Below are 18,524 nucleotides of genomic sequence, written 5' to 3' on the forward strand. Positions count from 1 at the left end.
TATTACTATAATTGATTACAGCGCAAGTCCCAACACTCGAGGAAGTTATTTAGTCGTGGGGACACTGTTCACAGACTTTTGGCTTTTCCTCGTGCTCAGGTTCTATGTCCGGGTACACTTGTCTTTTCTGTTCTGCCTGGGTATTTATTTCACAGTGTTCTACTGATATTATTCTGGCCTCACTCCTTCACTGTCACTGTTCACTCCCATCTCTGTGGTTTTCCACGACAAAAGAGATACACTTTCAGTCACTGTTGGCCCTTGTTTCCTGGGCTTAACACAAGAGGTGCCTGGGCGTGGGAGGGGGCTCTACTGGGGAGCCCTCCTGCAGGAAACAGTGGACTACCTGTAGGGGTGTCACTGCCCAGGGTTCCTTCATCAGGGGGGTGCAGGGAGGCTCTCCCGTTTGGGGGCCTCGACCTGAGAGGCCCTCGTGTTAGAGCCTCGTCAGTGGGGTGCAGGGAGGCCCTCTGAACTGGGGGCCTAGACCTGAAGGGCAGCCCTCGGGACTGGGGCCGAACAACTGCAGGAGGCGGGCCTGTCGCCTCTTCTTCCGGGTGGAGAGTCGTGGGGGAGTAGAGCTCAAGTGGCCTGACTCTGAGGCCTGCCAGCCCAGTCTGGGAGCCTGGGTGCTGCGGTCACCTTTACAGAAGGGCGCCGTCAGGGGCTGACTGCGGCACCTCTTCTTTCTGTCGTCCATCAGAGGCTGGGACCGACCAAGTGTAGGCGGCAGGGCTGACACAGGGCTGCGCCACCACTCCAGTAGTACCTCAGGGGAACCACACATGGAGGGAGTAAGGGAGGGGCGTCCCACGCAGCCGAGAGGTGAAAGGCCGGCCACGCAACGGACCTTCTCCGGGAAGACCTCAGAGATCACAGATGAAGGATGTACAGTGGCCGATCCTTCCCCCACATGTACAGTGACCGATGTGGCGGCTCCGTGATCTCCAGGGTCTACAGCTGAAGGGCGTACAGTGGCCGACCCTTCCCGCACGCTTACGGTGGCCGATGTGGCGGTGCTGCTCCCGAAGGAGGAAGAGGCAGATGAGGGGCGCACAGTGGCTACACTCTCCCTGGCACGTACAGTGGCCGATACCGTGGGTCTGCCTGCCCCACGGGAAGTAACAGAAGGATGTACAGTGGCCGATCCTTCCCCCACACGTACAGTGGCCGATGTGGCGGTGTTACTCCCGTAGGAGGAAAAGGTAGTGGATGAGGGGCGTACAGTGGCTGAACCCTCCCCGATATGTACAGTGGCCGATGTCGTGGTTCCACTCCTGCTTCCTTTTCCAACCGGAGTGTGCTCAATAGCTGACATTCTGAAGGTAGTACTCCCGAGGAGGAGGTAGTGGATGAGGGGCGTACAGTGGTTGAACCCTCCCCGACACGTACAGTGGCCGATATCGCGGTTCCACTCCTCCTCTCTCTGCCAGTCGGAGTGCGCTCAATAGCTGACACTCCGAGGCCTTTGCCAGTCGGAGTGTGTTCAATAGCTGACACTCCGAGGCCTTTGCCAATCAGAGTGCGCTCAATAGCTGACACTCCGAGGCCTTTGCCAATCGGAGTGCGCTCAATAGCTGACACTCCAAGGCCTAGTCCAGATGTGGCTGTAGCTGAAGGGCGTACAGTGGCCGAACCTTTCCCCACATGTACAGTGGCCGATGTGGTGGCGCTACAGGGGGAAAACAACTGAGGGCCGTACAGTGGCTGAACCCTCCCCGGTACGTACTGAGGCTGTACCGCGGTGTTGCTTGGGACTGACTCTGGATCAGTCCCACTCCGAACCTTGTGAGTGTTACCAAGCCCGCAGGATTGTGTCTTCCGCCGGCGTAGTTTCCGTCGGGGCGGTTGAGGGGTAGAGGGACTCAGGACAGGGGGGCATCGATGTCCTTCTTGCCCTGGGTTGACCTCTCGGTGACCCGGCCCTCCGTGGTGTCCTCCTGGGGTGGTGGTGAGGCTGTGGCTTGGTGGTAGGGTAGGGGGTGGTGGGGTGGCCAGTTCGGCGGCAGCAGGTATTTCACCACCTTCCGCGGTGGAGAAGTCATGGCCCCGTGACTGGAGGTGGTATGTTGTGGTAGTAGAGGTCTGGTGGGCTGGTGTGAGATGGTTGAGGAGGCTGGTCCAATGGTGGGTGGTGAGGTTCAGCTCCTGGTGGGGGGTGAGGGTGAGGTGTAGGGACGATGGTCGGGTGGTGTGCTGTAGGAGCCGGAGGAGCTGAGGTGTTGCCCATATCCTGATGCTGGGGTGGTCAGGAGGGCATCATGTTACCCTTTCGTTCTTCATTTCGGATGGTGGTGTTTGGTGGAAGGGTAGAAGCTGTATGCTGGCGAGTGAGGAGATCTTGGGGTTTATATGGGGGATGGTTGGGTGGGAGGAGCATTTTCCTTTGGGGAATTGGGATTTGGGGAGTTTCCATCTCGCCTAGTGGAGGGGTAGGGTGATGGGGGTGGTGTTTGGGGGGAGGTTAGCACGTGGTGGGGAATGGGGAGCAGGGTGGGGTGGAGATGGGGGTGTTGGGGTGTATCTAGATGGTGAACAGGACAGGCGCCCTGATCTGGTGGTGAGGGTGGGTGTGGCTGGTGAGGGTGGTTGGACACGTGGTGGTGTTGGGGTGTGATTCCGGGTGGTGGCGGGCGTGGGCGGGGGTGTGGTGCATCGTGTGTAATGAGAATGTTCAGTGGGTAAGGGGGGGCAGGAGTGGTGGTGTGGGTGGTGCATGTGAGAGGTAGTGTGGGCCCACGAGGTGGGCTGGAGGGCGGTGTGGCGACAGGTGTAGTGCGTGGGGTAGGGTGAGGGGGGTGGGAGGTAGGATGCGGTGGTGCGGTGGTGGTGGTTGGGAAATGTGCTGGTTGGGTGGGAGTGGGCAGGGTGGAGGGTGCCGTGGGTGGTGCAGGAGACAGGCGAGGAGGAGACGGTGGAGTAGGCGTAGGAGAGGGATGTAGACTGGCTGGTGGTGGGGGATCGGGGTTGGGGGAAGTGGGTGGTGCATCGGGGGCTGGGGTGGGGGCGGTGGCATGACTGTAGGTGAGGTGGAGGGGGGTGGGGAGGAGTAGGAGTAGGAGTCCGGGGGATAATTCTCAGAAGACGCCGCGGTGGTAGGTAGGTGTGCAGCTGGTGGTGTTTGGCGCACGGGTGAGTGCGGGGTCATTGTTGGAGGGTGGGAAGGGACGCACGTGTCTGTTTCTGTTCGTACATGGTTGGCCCTCATGGTTAATCGTGACTTGATAGGGGTTAGGGACTTTCATGATGTTGAAGGGCCCGTCAAAACAGGGGGAGGTCTTGGTGGGGGTAGGGAGCCATGCTATGACGACAGAATCTCCCAGCTTGTAGGGGTTGGTGGGCTTAGTGTCGGGCTGCAGGTCTTGTGCTTGGAGGTGCTGGAGGCATTGTTTGAGGTGGTGTAGGGGGTCGGTCATGGAGGGTGTGGTGGGAGGTTGTAGGTGGTGAAGGAGGGGTAGGAGGAGTGGGGATTCCCCGAAAACTCGCTCGTGGGGGGTGATGCAGTCCTCTCTGGGGCACGTGTTCAAGCCCCATTGCACGATTTTGACGTGCACTGGCCAGTCGTCATTTCCAGTTTGTATGATTCTTGTCCTTACTTGATTTAGGAGGGATCTATGACTCCTCTCGAAGATGCTGTTTCCCTGTGGCCAGTATGGGGATGAATGGGAGATGCGATAGCCAAATACAGTATTGATGCAAGTTCCTCCCAGATTTTTCCTGTAAATTCCAGTGTGTTGTCTGAATGTAAGGCCTGTGGGATTCTGAAATAGGGGAAGACGTGGTGGACTAGGGCGTCGGCAACTGAGACAGCATTGTGTTCTTTAGTGGAGCAGGCGATGAGGAATTTAGAGTACACGTCCACGAAGGTGATGATATATTTGTACCCCACTTTAGGTGTGAGGGGACCGACGACATCGAGAGAGAGCAATTGCCTTGATTTTTGTGCAATTAGTTTCCCTGCTGGGCCGGGTGTGCGGGTGATGTCTTTGCCCAAGGCGCAGGCACGGCATGCTTGGACAATGCTTTTGGCGATGGTGGAGGGGTTAGAGGTCCAATATATATCATTGAAAACTTGTAAAAGTTTCTTTGTCCCGAGATGGATGCCGTTGTTGGCGTGGAGATGCAGCATTGCGTCGTGGGCAGCGGTCGGGTCGAGGATGATATGGCCGTCTAAGTTGAACAGGTGATTGCCGTGCTGGTGTAATTTGGTGAACGTGCACTGGGGAATTCAGGTGGGGCATTGTTTATCCCGCCACATCTGAATGAGGTCCAGTTTGGGGCATACAGCATTGATGGGTAGGTGAGAAAGGGTGTCAGCGTTGGTGTGTAGTTTGCCAGGCCAATAGGATATTTTGAAATCGAACTCCTTCTAACGCTTCTCGCCACCAGATGAGTTGGGCGTTATTAGTATTGGAGTGGCGTAGCCACTGCAGGGATTGGTGGTCGGTGATGATGACTACGTGGGTGCCGGAAATGTATGACTGGAAGTAGTCAAGTGCCCAAATGATTCCGAGGCATTCGCGTTTGGTGGCCGCGTAATTACGTTCGGCCTGATTCAGGGTGCGGCTGGCACAAGCGATGATGTGTTCGCGCCCATCCTGCACTTGAGCGAGAACAGCCCCTATGGCAATGAGGGAGACGTCGGTGTACAGACGAAAAGGGAGGTTGTAGTCTGGAAAGGCAACGATGGGGGCTGAGATCAGTTTTGACTTGAGGTTGTTAAATGCGGCTTTCCTTTCCTCAGTCCATGTGAATGGTTTGCCTTTCTTTGTCAGGTCATGGAGTGGCTTTGTGATATCGGCAAAGCCTTTCATGAAACGCCTATAATATGAAGTCAGGCCTAGGAAGGCATGGGTTTCGTGGACATCTTTCGATAGGGGGATGTCTGCTATCGCACGTAGTTTTTCAGGGTCAGGTGAGATGCCCTCGGCTCCGATCACGTGTCCTAGGAAGGAGACGGATCGCTCGGCTAGGACGCATTTGGAGAGCTTGAGTTTTAGTCCAGCCTGGCGTATACTTAGGAAAACTTGCTTGAGGCGGTGTAGATGGTCGGCCCAGGTAAGACTGAAAACAATGACGTCATCGAGATATGCCAGGCAGATTTCCCAGGTTAGGCCGCCTAGTGCTGACTCCATGAGGCGGGAGAATGTAGCTGGGGCGTTGCAGAGTCTGAAGGGAAGGACGTTGAACACATAATGTTTGCCGTTTGAGGTGAAGAAAGCGGTCTTCTGCTTGTCCCCTGGATGGACAGGGACTTGCCAGTAACCTGACTGTAGGTCTAGCGTGGAAAACCAGGTTGAGCCGTGTAGGGAGTCGAGGGAATCATCGATTCTCGGGAGGGGCGTGGCGTCCTTGGTGGTGACATCGTTGAGTTTGCGGTAATCCACATAGTACCGCATTGTTCCATCTTTCTAACTAGTACGACGGGGGACGACCATGGGCTATTTGAGTTGGAAATGACCCTGGCATCAAGCATGTCCTGGACCTGCTGGTCTTCCTCTGCCCGTTGTTTAGGGTTTTTGTGGCGTGATGGTTGGCAAATGGGCGGTCGGGTTGTGTGGATCTCATGGCTGAGATAAGTTGTGTGGCCGATGTTTGCAGGGCCAGATGAGAAGAGATCTTGGAAGTCCAGGAGTAATCGTTGGAGGCTGTTGGTCTGAGAGGTAGATAGATGTGGAGGGAGAGGAGGTAGAGTGGGGTGGTTGGAGGGCGGTGTTGTACAAGGCTTGGCTTCTTCCATGTCGCCAACAATTAGTCCTCGAGGTAGGGTAAGGGGTGTGGCAGCGAGGTTAGCGACAAGGATAGTTCGGATGTGGGGGGGGGGAGAAAAGTCAGGGACACTAACCACGATGACAGGGGTCCGGTTGGTAGGGCGGGAGAGAAGAGGACGGAGGTACCAGAGGGTCTGTTTAGTTCTAACCAAGCCTCGTGGTGGGGTGGAATCGTGATAGCGGAGGCGATAGCGGCAGGGAAAGTCAGAGAGTGAGGTTGAATTAGTTGGGTGGAAGAAGGGGGTGGTGATTGAGGGGATGAGGTGTGAGGTGACCATGGAGTGGAGTTGCATGTGCAGATGGGTTGGGGAGGATGACTGTCAGGGGGAGGTGGTTTGTATGTGTTGTGTTGATGAGTGGTGATGTTGTTTTTTTTATTCTCTGGGGGCGTGGGGGCTGGACTGAAGTGGAGTCGGCGCTGGTGGCAGTCGATGGTGGTGTGTAGTTTTTGGAGGAGGTCCAGCCCCAGGTAGCCATCGTATGCATGACAAGTGGAGTCGAAGATCATGAAGGGATGAGTGGTGGATGCTTTTTGGTGTGTTTCGGTCTGCAGGGCCTGAGTTTCCCCACGGATAGGCAGGGGGCCATCTCCTGCATCTACGATATTGGCTGAGGTGGGGAGAAGGGGGCTGAAGGTGGAGTTGTGGCGGGAGTAGAAGTGCGAATACAGGCATGACCTGGCAACTCCCGTGTCCACCAGTAATCTAGCCTTGACCCCGTTCATGTGTATTTTGTTGTAGACTGGGGGTCTGTACTTGTGTGAAGTGGCCCCCGCCACCGTGGGGGCGGACCTAAAAATCCATCGGCTGCGGGTTGTCGTCTTCGTCGGGCTGCTCGTCGCCAGGCTCAGGGTAGATGATGGGTGGAGCGTCATCCTGTGGAGCGTCATCCTCTAGGGATGAGACTTTCCTACCCCCTGATTGAAGGTCCTGCGTCGATTCGCCTTAAGCTGTTCCCTGATGTCATGCAGGGGGCAGGTACGACTGCAGGCAGTTAATTCCCAGGGGTTAATAGAGATGAGGTTGGAATTTTCCCTGGGGTTGGGGCATTTTCTCTGTGGGTGAGCCCTCGGGACAGTGACGGACTGCTCTGTGGTGGGTTGGGTGGGCTGAATGGGCGGTGTCCTTGCCTTGAGTGGTTGTGGTTTGGTGGTGGGGAATTTGCTCACCGCGTGAATAGGTTGTGGCATAGGATGGGCGGCGAGGAGCCATCGGACGAGTTGCAGGTCACGATCCATGTCGCCTGAGGGATCGTAGATGGTGAAGTGTTCCCGTATTGAGCTCGGAAGGATCCTAAGCAGAGTATTAAAAGTGTGTTGATCCCGTGTTGCAGTGGTAGCTCCGGGATAGGCGGCGCTGACGAGGCGCCTAGCCTGGACGAAAGTGTCATCAAGGCAGCCGTTGTAGGTGAGGGCGTCGAGTTGTGAGAGGGCGACAACTCTGCCCAGTCAAGGCGTTACTGCCTGCTTTACAATGTGCGAAAATTGGTCCCATGTCAAGTCGGGGACGATTTTCGTGGCTATAGTAGCAATTATTTTGCCCAGGTTGGGTAGTGTGACAGCTATTTTTTCTCTATCTGTGTCAAACCCAATGTCTAGGAGGGGTTTTACCATATCTAAGTAAACATCTATGTCATATTGTTCAGGACTGAACTTCGGCAATTGGATGTGAGGTTTGGCTGCCATTGTGCAGGTTTCTCTTTTGTGTTCCTCCGTGCTTTATTCGTTCCAGAACCACCGCTGGCCACCAGTGTTATGTGGGGAGTTTTTAGCTTGACTTCTCGGACCAAAAACGCTCGCAACTGAGCGGGGTCCTCTTTCTGGACTGGAAATAAAACACTCACAAAGGAAGAGGGCATAGAAACTAGGCAGTACACCTTAATACATCTATTAGCTTATTTCAATACACTGTTACAATACACACAAAGATTTACAGGATATGATGGGGACAGGTTTACAGAGTTAGCTTCCCAATAATATGTATCACACACGGCACAGGCAGAGAGTAGAGTTCTGTAATTGTATCTCGATGGTGAGTTGTAAGTTCTATATACCCGTATTGTGTCTCTAGACAAAATTAGTAGGTATTTAATAGTCTCGACCGGATGCACTATAGGTGGAGTGGGCCTGGGTTCGAGAGAGTGAATATTACTATAATTGATTAGAGCGCGAGTCCCGACACTTGAGGAAGTAACTTAGTCGCAGGGACACTGTTCACGACTTTTGGCTTTTCCTCGCGCTCAGGTTGTATGTCTGGGTTCACTTGTCTTTTCTGTTCTGCCTGGGTATTTATTTCACAGTGTGTTACTGATATTATTCTGGCCTCACTCTTTCACTGTCACTGTTCACTCCCGGCTCTGTGGTTTTCTACGACACAAGAGATACACTTCAGTCACTGTTGGCCAGTGTTTCCCCATCATTACCGGAAATGTGTTGTGTGTCACGTGCGTGTCACAGCTTCATGCGCACGTGCCTTACCGGGTCTGCCCCCTGTGACACGCATATGATTCAGTTATAACCTGTGTGTATACAGGACTCCCAAGGACTCGGTTTATGGGTAATGTGCATCCACGTGGTGGGAGTTGTGTCTGTGTTTGTAAACAAAGAGCTCCAGCCCCTGGTGGTGCGATCCATACGTCAGTGAAACGTCATGAACTTCAACCACTCACGTACTGCCAATTCTTTGATGTAATTTCTACACACCAATGATAATATTTCATTTTATATTTACCAAATTAACATCCATCTATTTGGCAACACATGCTTCCCAGACTATATATATCAGTCACTGGCTTCCCTCAAATTCAGTACTGCTTGCATTGCGTGAGGAGGGAGTATTGCGTGATTCATTACGCAATTATGGAGCAGTTGCCACCGTCTGATAGCGAGGATGAATATGACGGTGGGTCAGTGAGTGATTTCGAGTTCTCTGATGATTCAATGGAAGGTGATGATACTGAATTTGACCCAGACAATGTTAGTGAAGCTGAAACTGAGAGTAGTGATGACGAGAGTATTGAGACGTTGTCTGCGGCCAGTGACGAGTCACGTAGCCCCCCTCCCTCCCCAACCAGTCCAGTTGCCAGCACAACCACACACTTTACCCTTCTTTCTGACCTTTTTTCTGACACCAGACATAACCCTCTCCCTACATGTGACATAGATTTTCTTGATGTACATCCAAGTATTATTCTACATCATCAAAGCCATCCTATGAGTATCCTTGACTGTTTTCAGTTATTTATGGGGAAGGATATGATTGCTGCTCTGTGTTTCTGGACAAATACACGTGCTGCATATTTTTTCCGAGACAACCCCAATGTAAGTCGTAAGACATTTATGGGTAAAAAGTGGTCAGATGTTACAGAGGAAGAAATGTATTTTTTCATTTCTTTGCAGCTACTCATGGGAGTAACACATTTACCAAAGACATCAGACTACTGGAGTGCATCAGTTTTGTGCCGGGAGCCGCCTGTTTTTGGAGCTGTACTGAGTCGTAACAGATTCTCTCAGATTCTTAGATTTATAAGATTTTCACACCCTGATGATGCTGAGCCTAGGGTCCCCATGACAAGACTTAGTACATATTTCCAGTTGCTACGTGTCAAGTGCATGGAATATTTCTCTGCAGGTGAAGACTTTGCTGTGGACAAGTCACTGATTATGTTCAAAGGTAGATTACACTTTAGACTGTTCATAAAAACAAAACGCAAGCGTTTTGGTCTGAAACTTTATGCACTGTGTCCTAGTTCTAGTAATGCAAGAGGTTACACATGGAATTTTTGTTTATATACACCTGCCATGTATGAGGAGATGAGGCAAGACCCACAGCTTGCTGTTCTCAGCAAGTCTGAGCATGTGCCGGTATACCTGATGCAATCACTTCTAAATAAGGGGAGGCATGTTCTCTTAGACAACTGGTACTCTTCCCTTCATCTGGCAGAATATTTATTGGCCAAGAACACTCTTACTGCTGGGACCATTCGGGCAAACAGAGGTGTGCCTGATGTTATCTCACGCCAGAAAATTCAGAAAAAGCAGGCTGTATTTGGGCGAAAAGAGGATATTCTGATTGTCAAATTTTGTGATAGAAGATTGGTCCATGTTATCACAACCAAGTACAAAGCAGGGTACAAAGAACAAACACGTCATGTTAGAGGAGGGGGCAGGGAGATGCTGAAGAAACCCCTGCCTGTTTATCCCTACAATGAACAAATGGGTGCAGTTGATATGGTTGATCAGCTGTTAGAACCACATGATCCAACCAGGAAATCTTACGTATGGTTCAAGAAAATTGAAGTACACATGATGTCTAGAATGGTACTCAAAGCTAGAGTAATATATCAGAACTTACATCAGTGTAGCATTGGGTGCAGTGATATCATAAAACTTCTCGTTCATGAGATGTTACAAGAGTACAGTCTGGGGTATACCAGCTAGTGTGTGGCACGAGAAGAACAACTTCCCAAGAAAAAACCTAGACTATCACCCCCATCGCTAGCACAAGGTGCAAGACCACCACCGCCAGCAACAGGTGCACGACCCCCACCGCCAGTAGCAGGTGCACAACCCAGCACCTCCGGAGCTTCAGCCACACCTCTTGTTCATGGACTAATGACTATACCGAGCACAGCAAACACACGTAGGCCACGTAGACGGTGCAGGATCTGTACTACTGAGGGTAAGAATAAGTGGACAAGAAAATACTGCCCTGCCTGCAAAGATTTACCTGGGTTATGTTCTCCTGAACATTACCAGGTGTATCACAGCCAGTAGCAAACTGTTGTGCGCAAGGTGTATGGTGTGTATGTATATGGTGTATGGTGTGAATGTATATGGTGATTGGTGTGTACGGTGAATGGTGTATGGTCTGTATGGTGAATGGTATATGGAGTGTATGATGAATGGTATATGGTGAATGGTGTATGGTGTGTATGGTTTGGTGTGTATGATTTATGATGAATATGGTTTATGGTGTGTATAGCATGTAGTGTATGGCATGTATAGTGTAGTCTCCCCCAATTTTTTTTTTTTTTTTTATCTACTTTACCATTCCTTTTATTACACGTCCCTCTTCATTCTTTAGTTCTTATGTTTCCTAAAGACATACACTTCACATGGCACAAAGACCACTGTACCCACATATCTCTGTAACACACTAACATATAATACATCGTCCGAAAATCTCTCCCGTCTGGCCTGGCCTTACCTGGGGGTGCGCTTCAAGTTCTCGGCATTTTCGGCTACACAAGACCATCCAGTTTTACCATTACAGCATCATCCTTTGCAAGGTAAATAAATATATCATTATTCTATGCATGCTGTGATTTTCAGGCTAATACATATATCACTTACCTGAGTATAAATGTTTTAGTGCAACATACGTGAATTCAAGTAAAAATTATTTTTTATTTACTCAAATGATATCGTGTAGGGTTTATGTGATAGAAAATATAAAAATAAATAACTGTGTGAATAGGGTAGGTGTGGCAATAAGATGAAGACTACCCTTCGTATGACGCAGATGAGTGAGTGGGGGGTCGGTGCGGTAGGGGAACGTCTTGTTTACATTTGGTTGGGGGGTCGGTAACGATGGGGTTAACACAAGAGGCGCCCGGGCATGGGAGGGGGCTCTACTGGGGAGCCCTCCTGCAGGAAACAGTGGACTACCCGTAGGGGTGTCACTGCCTGGGGTTCTTTCATCAGGGTGGTGCAGGGAGGCTCTCCCGTTTGAGGGCCTCGACCTGAGAGGCCCTCGTGTTGGAGCCTCGTCGGTGGGGTGCAGGGAGGCCCTCTGGACTGGGGGCCTCGACCTGAAGGGTGGCCCTTGGGACTGGGGCCGAACAGCTGCAGGAGGCGGGCCTGTCACCTCTTCTTCCGGGCGGAGAGTCGTGGGGGAGTAGAGCCCAAGTGGCCTGACTCTGAGGCCCGCCGGCCCGGTCTGGGAGCCTGGGTGCTGCGGTTGCCTTTAGGGAAGGGCGCCGTCAGGGGCTGACTGCGGCACCTCTTCTTTCTGGCATCCGTCAGAGACCGGGACCAACCAGGTGTAGGCGGCAGGGCCGACACAGGGCCGCGCCACCACTCCGGTAGTACCTTGGGGGAACCACACCTGGAAGGAATAAGGGAGGGGCGTCCCACGCAGCCGAGAGGTGAAAAGCCGGCCGAGCAAGGGACCTTCTTCTCTGGGAAGACCTCAGAGATCACAGATGAAGGACGTACAGTGGCCGATCCTTCCCCCACATGTACAGTGACCGATGTGGCGGCTCCGTGATCTCCAGGGTCTACAGCTGAAGGGCATACAATGGCTGACCCTTCACCCACACGTACGGTGGCCGATGTGGCGGTGCTGCTCCTGAAGGAGGAAGAGGCAGATGAGGGGCATACAGTGGCTACACCCTCCCTGGCATGTACAGTGGCCGATACCGTGGGTCTGCCTGCCCCACGGGAAGTAACAGAAGGACGTACAGTGGCCGATCCTTCCCCAACACGTACAGTGGCCGATGTGGTGGTGTTACTCCCGTAGGAGGAAGAGGTAGTGGATGAGGGGCGTACAATGGCCGAACCCTCCCCGATACGTACAGTGGCCGATTTCGTGGTTCCACTCCTGCTTCCTTTTCCAACCGGAGGGCGCTCAATAGCTGACACTCCGGAGGTAGTACTCCCGTAGGAGGAGGAGGTAGTGGATGAGGGGCGTACAGTGGACGAACCCTCCCTGACACAGTGGCCGATATCGCGGTTCCACTCCTCTCTCTGCCAGTCGGAGTGCGCTCAATAGCTGACACTCCAAGGCCATTGCCAGTCAGAGTGCGCTCAATAGCTGACACTCCGAGGCCTTTGCCAGTCAAAGTGCGCTCAATAGCTGACACTCCGAGGCCTTTGCCAATCGGAGTGCGCTCAATAGCTGACACTCCGAGGCCTTTGCCAGTCGGAGTGCGCTCAATAGCTGACACTCCGAGGCCTTTGCCAGTCGGAGTGCGCTCAATAGCTGACACTCCGAGGCCTTTGCCAATCAGAGTGCACTCAATAGCTGACACTCCAAGGCCTAGTCCAGATGTGGCTGTAGCTGAAGGGCGTACAGTGGCCGAACCTTTCCCCACACGTACAGTGGCCGATGTGGTGGCGCTACAGGGGGAAAACAACTGAGGGGCGTACAGTGGCCGAACCCTCCCCGGTACATACTGAGGCTGTACCGCGGTGTTGCTTGGGACTGACTCTGGATCAGTCCCACTCCGAACCTGGTGAGTGTTGTCCAGCCCGCAGGGTCATGTCTTCCGCCGGCGTAGTTTCCGTCGGGGCGGTTGAGGGGTAGAGGGACTCAGGACAGGGAGGCATCGATGTCCTTGCCCCGTGTTGACCTCTCGGTGACCCGGCCCTCTGTTGTGTCCTCCTGGGGTGGTGGTGAGGCGGCTGCTTGGTGGTAGGGTGGGGGTTTGTGGGGTGACCGGTCTGGCGGCGGCAGGTATTTCACAGACTTATTTCAGTACTCAACATCTTTTACGATTGACGTCGTGGCCGTTGGAGCTATGAGGCATCCTTGCCGTACTGTGTGTTGGGGGTCTAAGTGAGCATATCCTCTTGCTATGTTTTTTTTTTTTTTTTTTTTTTGTGTCCGACTCTGGGCATAAGCTTCACAGCCTGCTATCAAGGCCCAGCAGTCCTCCTACATACCATACACCTCTACATGTCACCACTTCGGCGCTAACACCCACCGTCCATATTGAATACATGCTAGGGTTGTCTCATACAGGACTGGTGTATTGGTATTAGCGGGGGTATTTTTACGACATGTCAGCGGGTCTTCTGGTAGATCAGTAAAGCCTGATTTAATGAAATTCAAATCCTTAAACTGTTCCCTGCCCCAGCCGGGATTTGAACCTGGGTCCGTTAGGACCGCACGCCACCTCTCTATGTAGAGGAGAATCCATAGCATAAGTCCCTTCATCGCTACCTACCGACAAAAAAATCTAGAAATTTTCTAATATGGTCATGCTGTGTTCGATGATAGTAATGATGTGCGTTACAGTTGACTAACGTAGAACAATAACTTGATTGTTATTTCATTTATAGAAGGAGTTTAACCCGCCCCGTCCCATCGACGTATGGGTACATTGCAACATTTTGCATTTGCCAGTCCCGATGACGTACTGGTACGTCGTGCAATTGCAAGGTCACTAATTTGCACAATTTTCAATTTTCGCGCGTGATTTTTCATACGTATACACGGGACACCTTCCTCAATTCCTCTACAAGATGCCAAGCAGGGACAATGCCTTACACCACATAATCTCCCCCCTCCCCCCCTCATGCCATTGTCTCAGCAATTCACCTGTTATCAATGACCTGGCCAGTAAAGATATTCAGGGCCAGAGTGATTCGCCAATCGATGACAATGTGGAGGACAATATTTACATAGCATTAGTGGAAGAAACAGTCAGAAATTATGATCAGGTAATGTGGCAAAAGAAGGTCAGGTATGGTGATGAGTTAATGAGTGAAACAATGCTTATAATGTCTATATTACTGTTTGGAAACCAATATACTCTCGTACTACATATAAATTCGTACCAAGTAAATAAATAAATACCGTTTATGAGTGGTGAGAAACAGTTACCCTTCCACAGAACTCGTTTTCTTTGGTGCCAGCCTGTTAGAAAACCCAGTCAGGTAAGGAGGTATTGGTACCTGGATCGAGTATTTTAAACCTCAGGTCAGCGATTTCTCTATGAATTTTTGATGTTTCTCACCAAAAGCGGAGGTTTTAGCCCCTCCCCCAAAAAATCGAAAATACCTCAGGATTGGGGGGTGTCAGAGGTGCGAAATAGCCGGGACGTGATGGGTTAAATCAATATCTAAATCTCGTTAATGATGTACTGTAGATTTTATTGGAACAGTTGCACCTATGTTCGATTGTTTGGTATATGACCTTAATATATTTTTGTAATTGTTGTTTTATTGATTGGTTTCGTGAGTTACGTTCGCTTGTTTGGTTGTATCCGAGGCTGAATAATTATTGGATAGTTCCCTTGAAACTCGTTTTAAATGGTCAATATGAACTTGTTTCTCTTCGCCACTTGACAGTGACTTAATTAAAACTATGTTTGCTTTTATGTTAATTACTCTGTATGGGCCCTCAGATTTTGGGAATAATTTATTGTCTCGTATTAATGATACCATAGACAATGTCTCCTAAGCTGATAGGCGAATCTCTTGCCTTTTTATTAAATGCCTGTCATTTCTTCCTTGGACATCATCAATTGTTTTTTGACTCTTTTGTGTATGTCCTGGAATTCACGTAAATGTAGTTTAGAGTAATCATTGTAAAATACCTGCCGCCGCCAGACTGACCACCCCGCCACCCCCCACCCTACCACCGAGCCGCCACCTCACCACCACCCAAGGAGGACACCACGGAGGGCCGGATCACCGAGAGGTTGACCCGGGGCAAGAAGGGCGCCGGTGCTCCCCTGTCCTAAGTCCCTCTGTCACCCAACCGGTCTGACAGAAGCTACACTGGCAAATGACACGACCCTGTGAGTGGGGCAGCCTTCACCAGGTTCGGGGTGGGACTGAGCCAGATTCAGTCCCAGATAACACCGTGGTAACGGCCACTGTATGTGCTGGGGAGGAAGCGGCCACTGTACGCCCCTCAGTTGTTTCCCCCTGTAGCGCCGCCACAATGGCCACTGTACGTGTGGGGGAAGGAGCGGCCACTGTACGCCTTTCAGCTACAGCCACATCTGGAGATGGCCTCTGAGTGTTAGCTATTGAGCGCACTCTGACTGGCAAAGGAAGGAGGAGTGGAACCGCGATAACGGCCACTATACATGTCGGGGAGGGAGCGGCCACTGTATGCCCCTCATCCACTACCTCCTCCTCCTATGGGAGTAACACCACGGTAACGGCCACTGTATGTGCCGGGGAAGGAGCGGCCACTGTACACCCTTCAGTTACTTCCCGTTGGGCAGGCAGACCCTCAGTAACGGCCACTGTACGTGCCGGGGAGGGAGCGGCCACTGTACGCCCCTCATCTGCCTCTTCCTCCTTCAGAAGCAGCACCGCCATAACGGCCACTGTACATGTGGGGGAAGGAGCGGCCACTGTACGCCCTTCAGCTGTGGACCTTAGGAATTGTGGAACCGCCACAACGGCCACTGTACGTGTGGGGGAAGGAGCGGCCACTGTATGCCCTTCATCCGTGATTCCTGGAGTCCTTCAGGAGAAGGAGGTCCCTTGCGTGGCCGGCCTTTCACCTCTCGGCTGTGTGGGACGCCCTTTACTTACTCCCTCCAGTTGTGGTTCCCTGGAGGTGCTGCCGGAGTGGTGGCGCGGCTCTGTGTCGGTCCTGCCGCCTACCCCTGGTCGGTCCCGGTCCCTGACGGACACCAGACAGAAGAGGTGCCGCAGTCTGCTCCTGATGGCACCCCTCCCTACAGGCGACCGCAGTATCCGGGCTCCCAGACCGGACTGGTGGGCCCCAGAGCCAAGCCGATTGGGCTCCACTCCCCCACGGCTCTCTGCCCGGAGTAAGAGGGGACAAGCCCGCCTCCTGCAGCTGTTCAGCCCCAGCCCCGAGGGCCGCTCTTCAGGTCGAGGCCCCCAGGTTGGAGGGCCTCCCTGCACCCCACCGACGAGGCTCCAGCATGAGGGCCTCTCAGGTCGAGACCCCCAGACGGGAGAGCCTCCCTGCACCCCCAACAAAGAAGGCCCAGGCAGTGACACCCCTGCGGGTGGTGCACTGTCTCCTGCAGGAGGGCTCCCCAGTAGAGCCCCCTCCCATGCCCGGGCGCCTCCTCTGTTAAGCCCAGGAAACGAGAGCAAGTAGTGACTTTAACGCATCTCTTGTGTCTTGAAAAACCACAGAGACAGGAGTGAACAGTGACAGTGAAAGAGTAAGGACAGAATAATATAAGTGACACACAGTGAGACAAATACCCAGCCAGAACAGAAAAGACTAGTAAACACAGCACAGAGACCTACAGAAACAGTGGGGTGCGAGGAAAAACCAAAAACCTGTGAATAGTGTCTCCGCAACTAAGTAACTATTCCGAGTGTCGCGACTCATGCTCTGACAAGTTTTAGTAATATTCACTCTCTCGACCCCTGGCCCTCTTTACCCCTAGTGCATCTGGTTTAGACTATTAAATGCTAGTTCTGGCTGTGGACATAATACGGATATCGAGAAATTGTAACTCACCATCGATGTATAACTGAAGATCTCCGCTCTCTGCCTGTGCTGTGTGTGATACAATATATTGAGACGCTAACTCTGTAAACCTGTCTCCATCATATCCTGTAACTCTTTGTGTTTATATTGTAACAGTGTATTGGTTCAAGACAATAGATGTGTTAATGTGTAATGCCTAGTTTTTATGCCCTGTTCCTTTGTGGGTACTTTATTTCTGGTCTGGAAAGAGGATCCAGCTCAGTCGCGGGCATTTTTAGGACGAGGAGTAAGAGTAAAAACATCCCGCAAAACACTGGTGGCCAGCGGTGGTTCTGGATCCGAGTAAAGCACGGAGGAACGTAAAAGGGAAACTTGCACAATGGCAGCCAAACCTCACATCCAATTGCCAAAGTTCAATCCTGAACAATATGACATTGATGTTTACTTGAATATGGTAAAACCCCTTCTAGACATTGGGTTCGACATGGACAGAGAGAAAATAGCTGTCACACTACCCAACCTGGGCAAAATAATTGCTACTATCGCCACGAAAATCGTCCCCGACTTAACATGGGACCAATTTTCACACATTGTGAAACAGGCAGTGATGCCTTCACTGGGCAGAGTTGTTGCTCTCTCACAACTCGACGCCCTCACCTACGATGGCTGCCTCGACGACACTTTCGTCCGGGCTAGGCAACTCATCAGCGCCGCCTATCCTGAAGCTACCACAGCCACTCGGGATCAACACACCATTAACACCCTGCTGAGGATTCTCCCGAGCACAGTACAGGAGCACTTCACCATCTGTGATCCTTCAGGAGACATAGATCGTGACCTGCAACTTGTCCGACGGCTCCTCGCCGCCCGCCCTATGCCACAGCCTATCCATGCTGTGAGCAAATTCCCCACCACCAAAACCCCACCACCCAAGGCAAGGACGCCGCCAACCCAGCCCACCCACCCCACCACGGAGCCATTTATCACCATCCCCAGGGTTCACCCACAGAGAAAACGCCCCAACCCCAGGGAAAATTTCAACCTGATCTCTATTAACCCCTGGGAATTTACTGCCTGTAGTCGTACCTGCCCCCTGCATGACATCAGAGAGCAGCTTAAGGCGAACTGACCCAGGACCCTCACACAGGGGTGCAGGAAAGTATCATCCCTAGAGGACGACGCTCCGCCCATCATCTACCCTGAATCCAGCAACGAGCAGCCTGACGAAGAAGATAACACTCAGCAGATGGATTTTTAGGTCCTCTCCTGCACCTCCCCACGGTGGCGGGGGCCACTTCACACAAGTACAGACCCCCAGTCTGCTACAAAATATGCCTGAACAGGGTCAAGGCTAGACTGCTGGTGGACACGGGAGCTGCCACGTCATGCCTGCAATCACACTTTTACTCCCTCCACAATTTTGCCTTTGACCCCCTTCTCCTCACCTCAGCCAACCTCGTAGAAGCAGGAGATGGCCCCCTGCCTATCCGTGGGGAAATTCGGGCCCTGCAGACCGAAACCCACCAACAAGCATCCACCACGCATCCCTTCATCATCTTTGACTCCACCTGCCGTGCATATAACGGATACC

The sequence above is a fragment of the Coenobita brevimanus genome, chromosome 85 (genome assembly GCF_032717465.1).
Source record: "Coenobita brevimanus isolate Jiangsu-jjx chromosome 85, ASM3271746v2, whole genome shotgun sequence".
In the NCBI taxonomy this organism is placed as follows: Eukaryota; Metazoa; Arthropoda; class Malacostraca; order Decapoda; family Coenobitidae; genus Coenobita; species Coenobita brevimanus.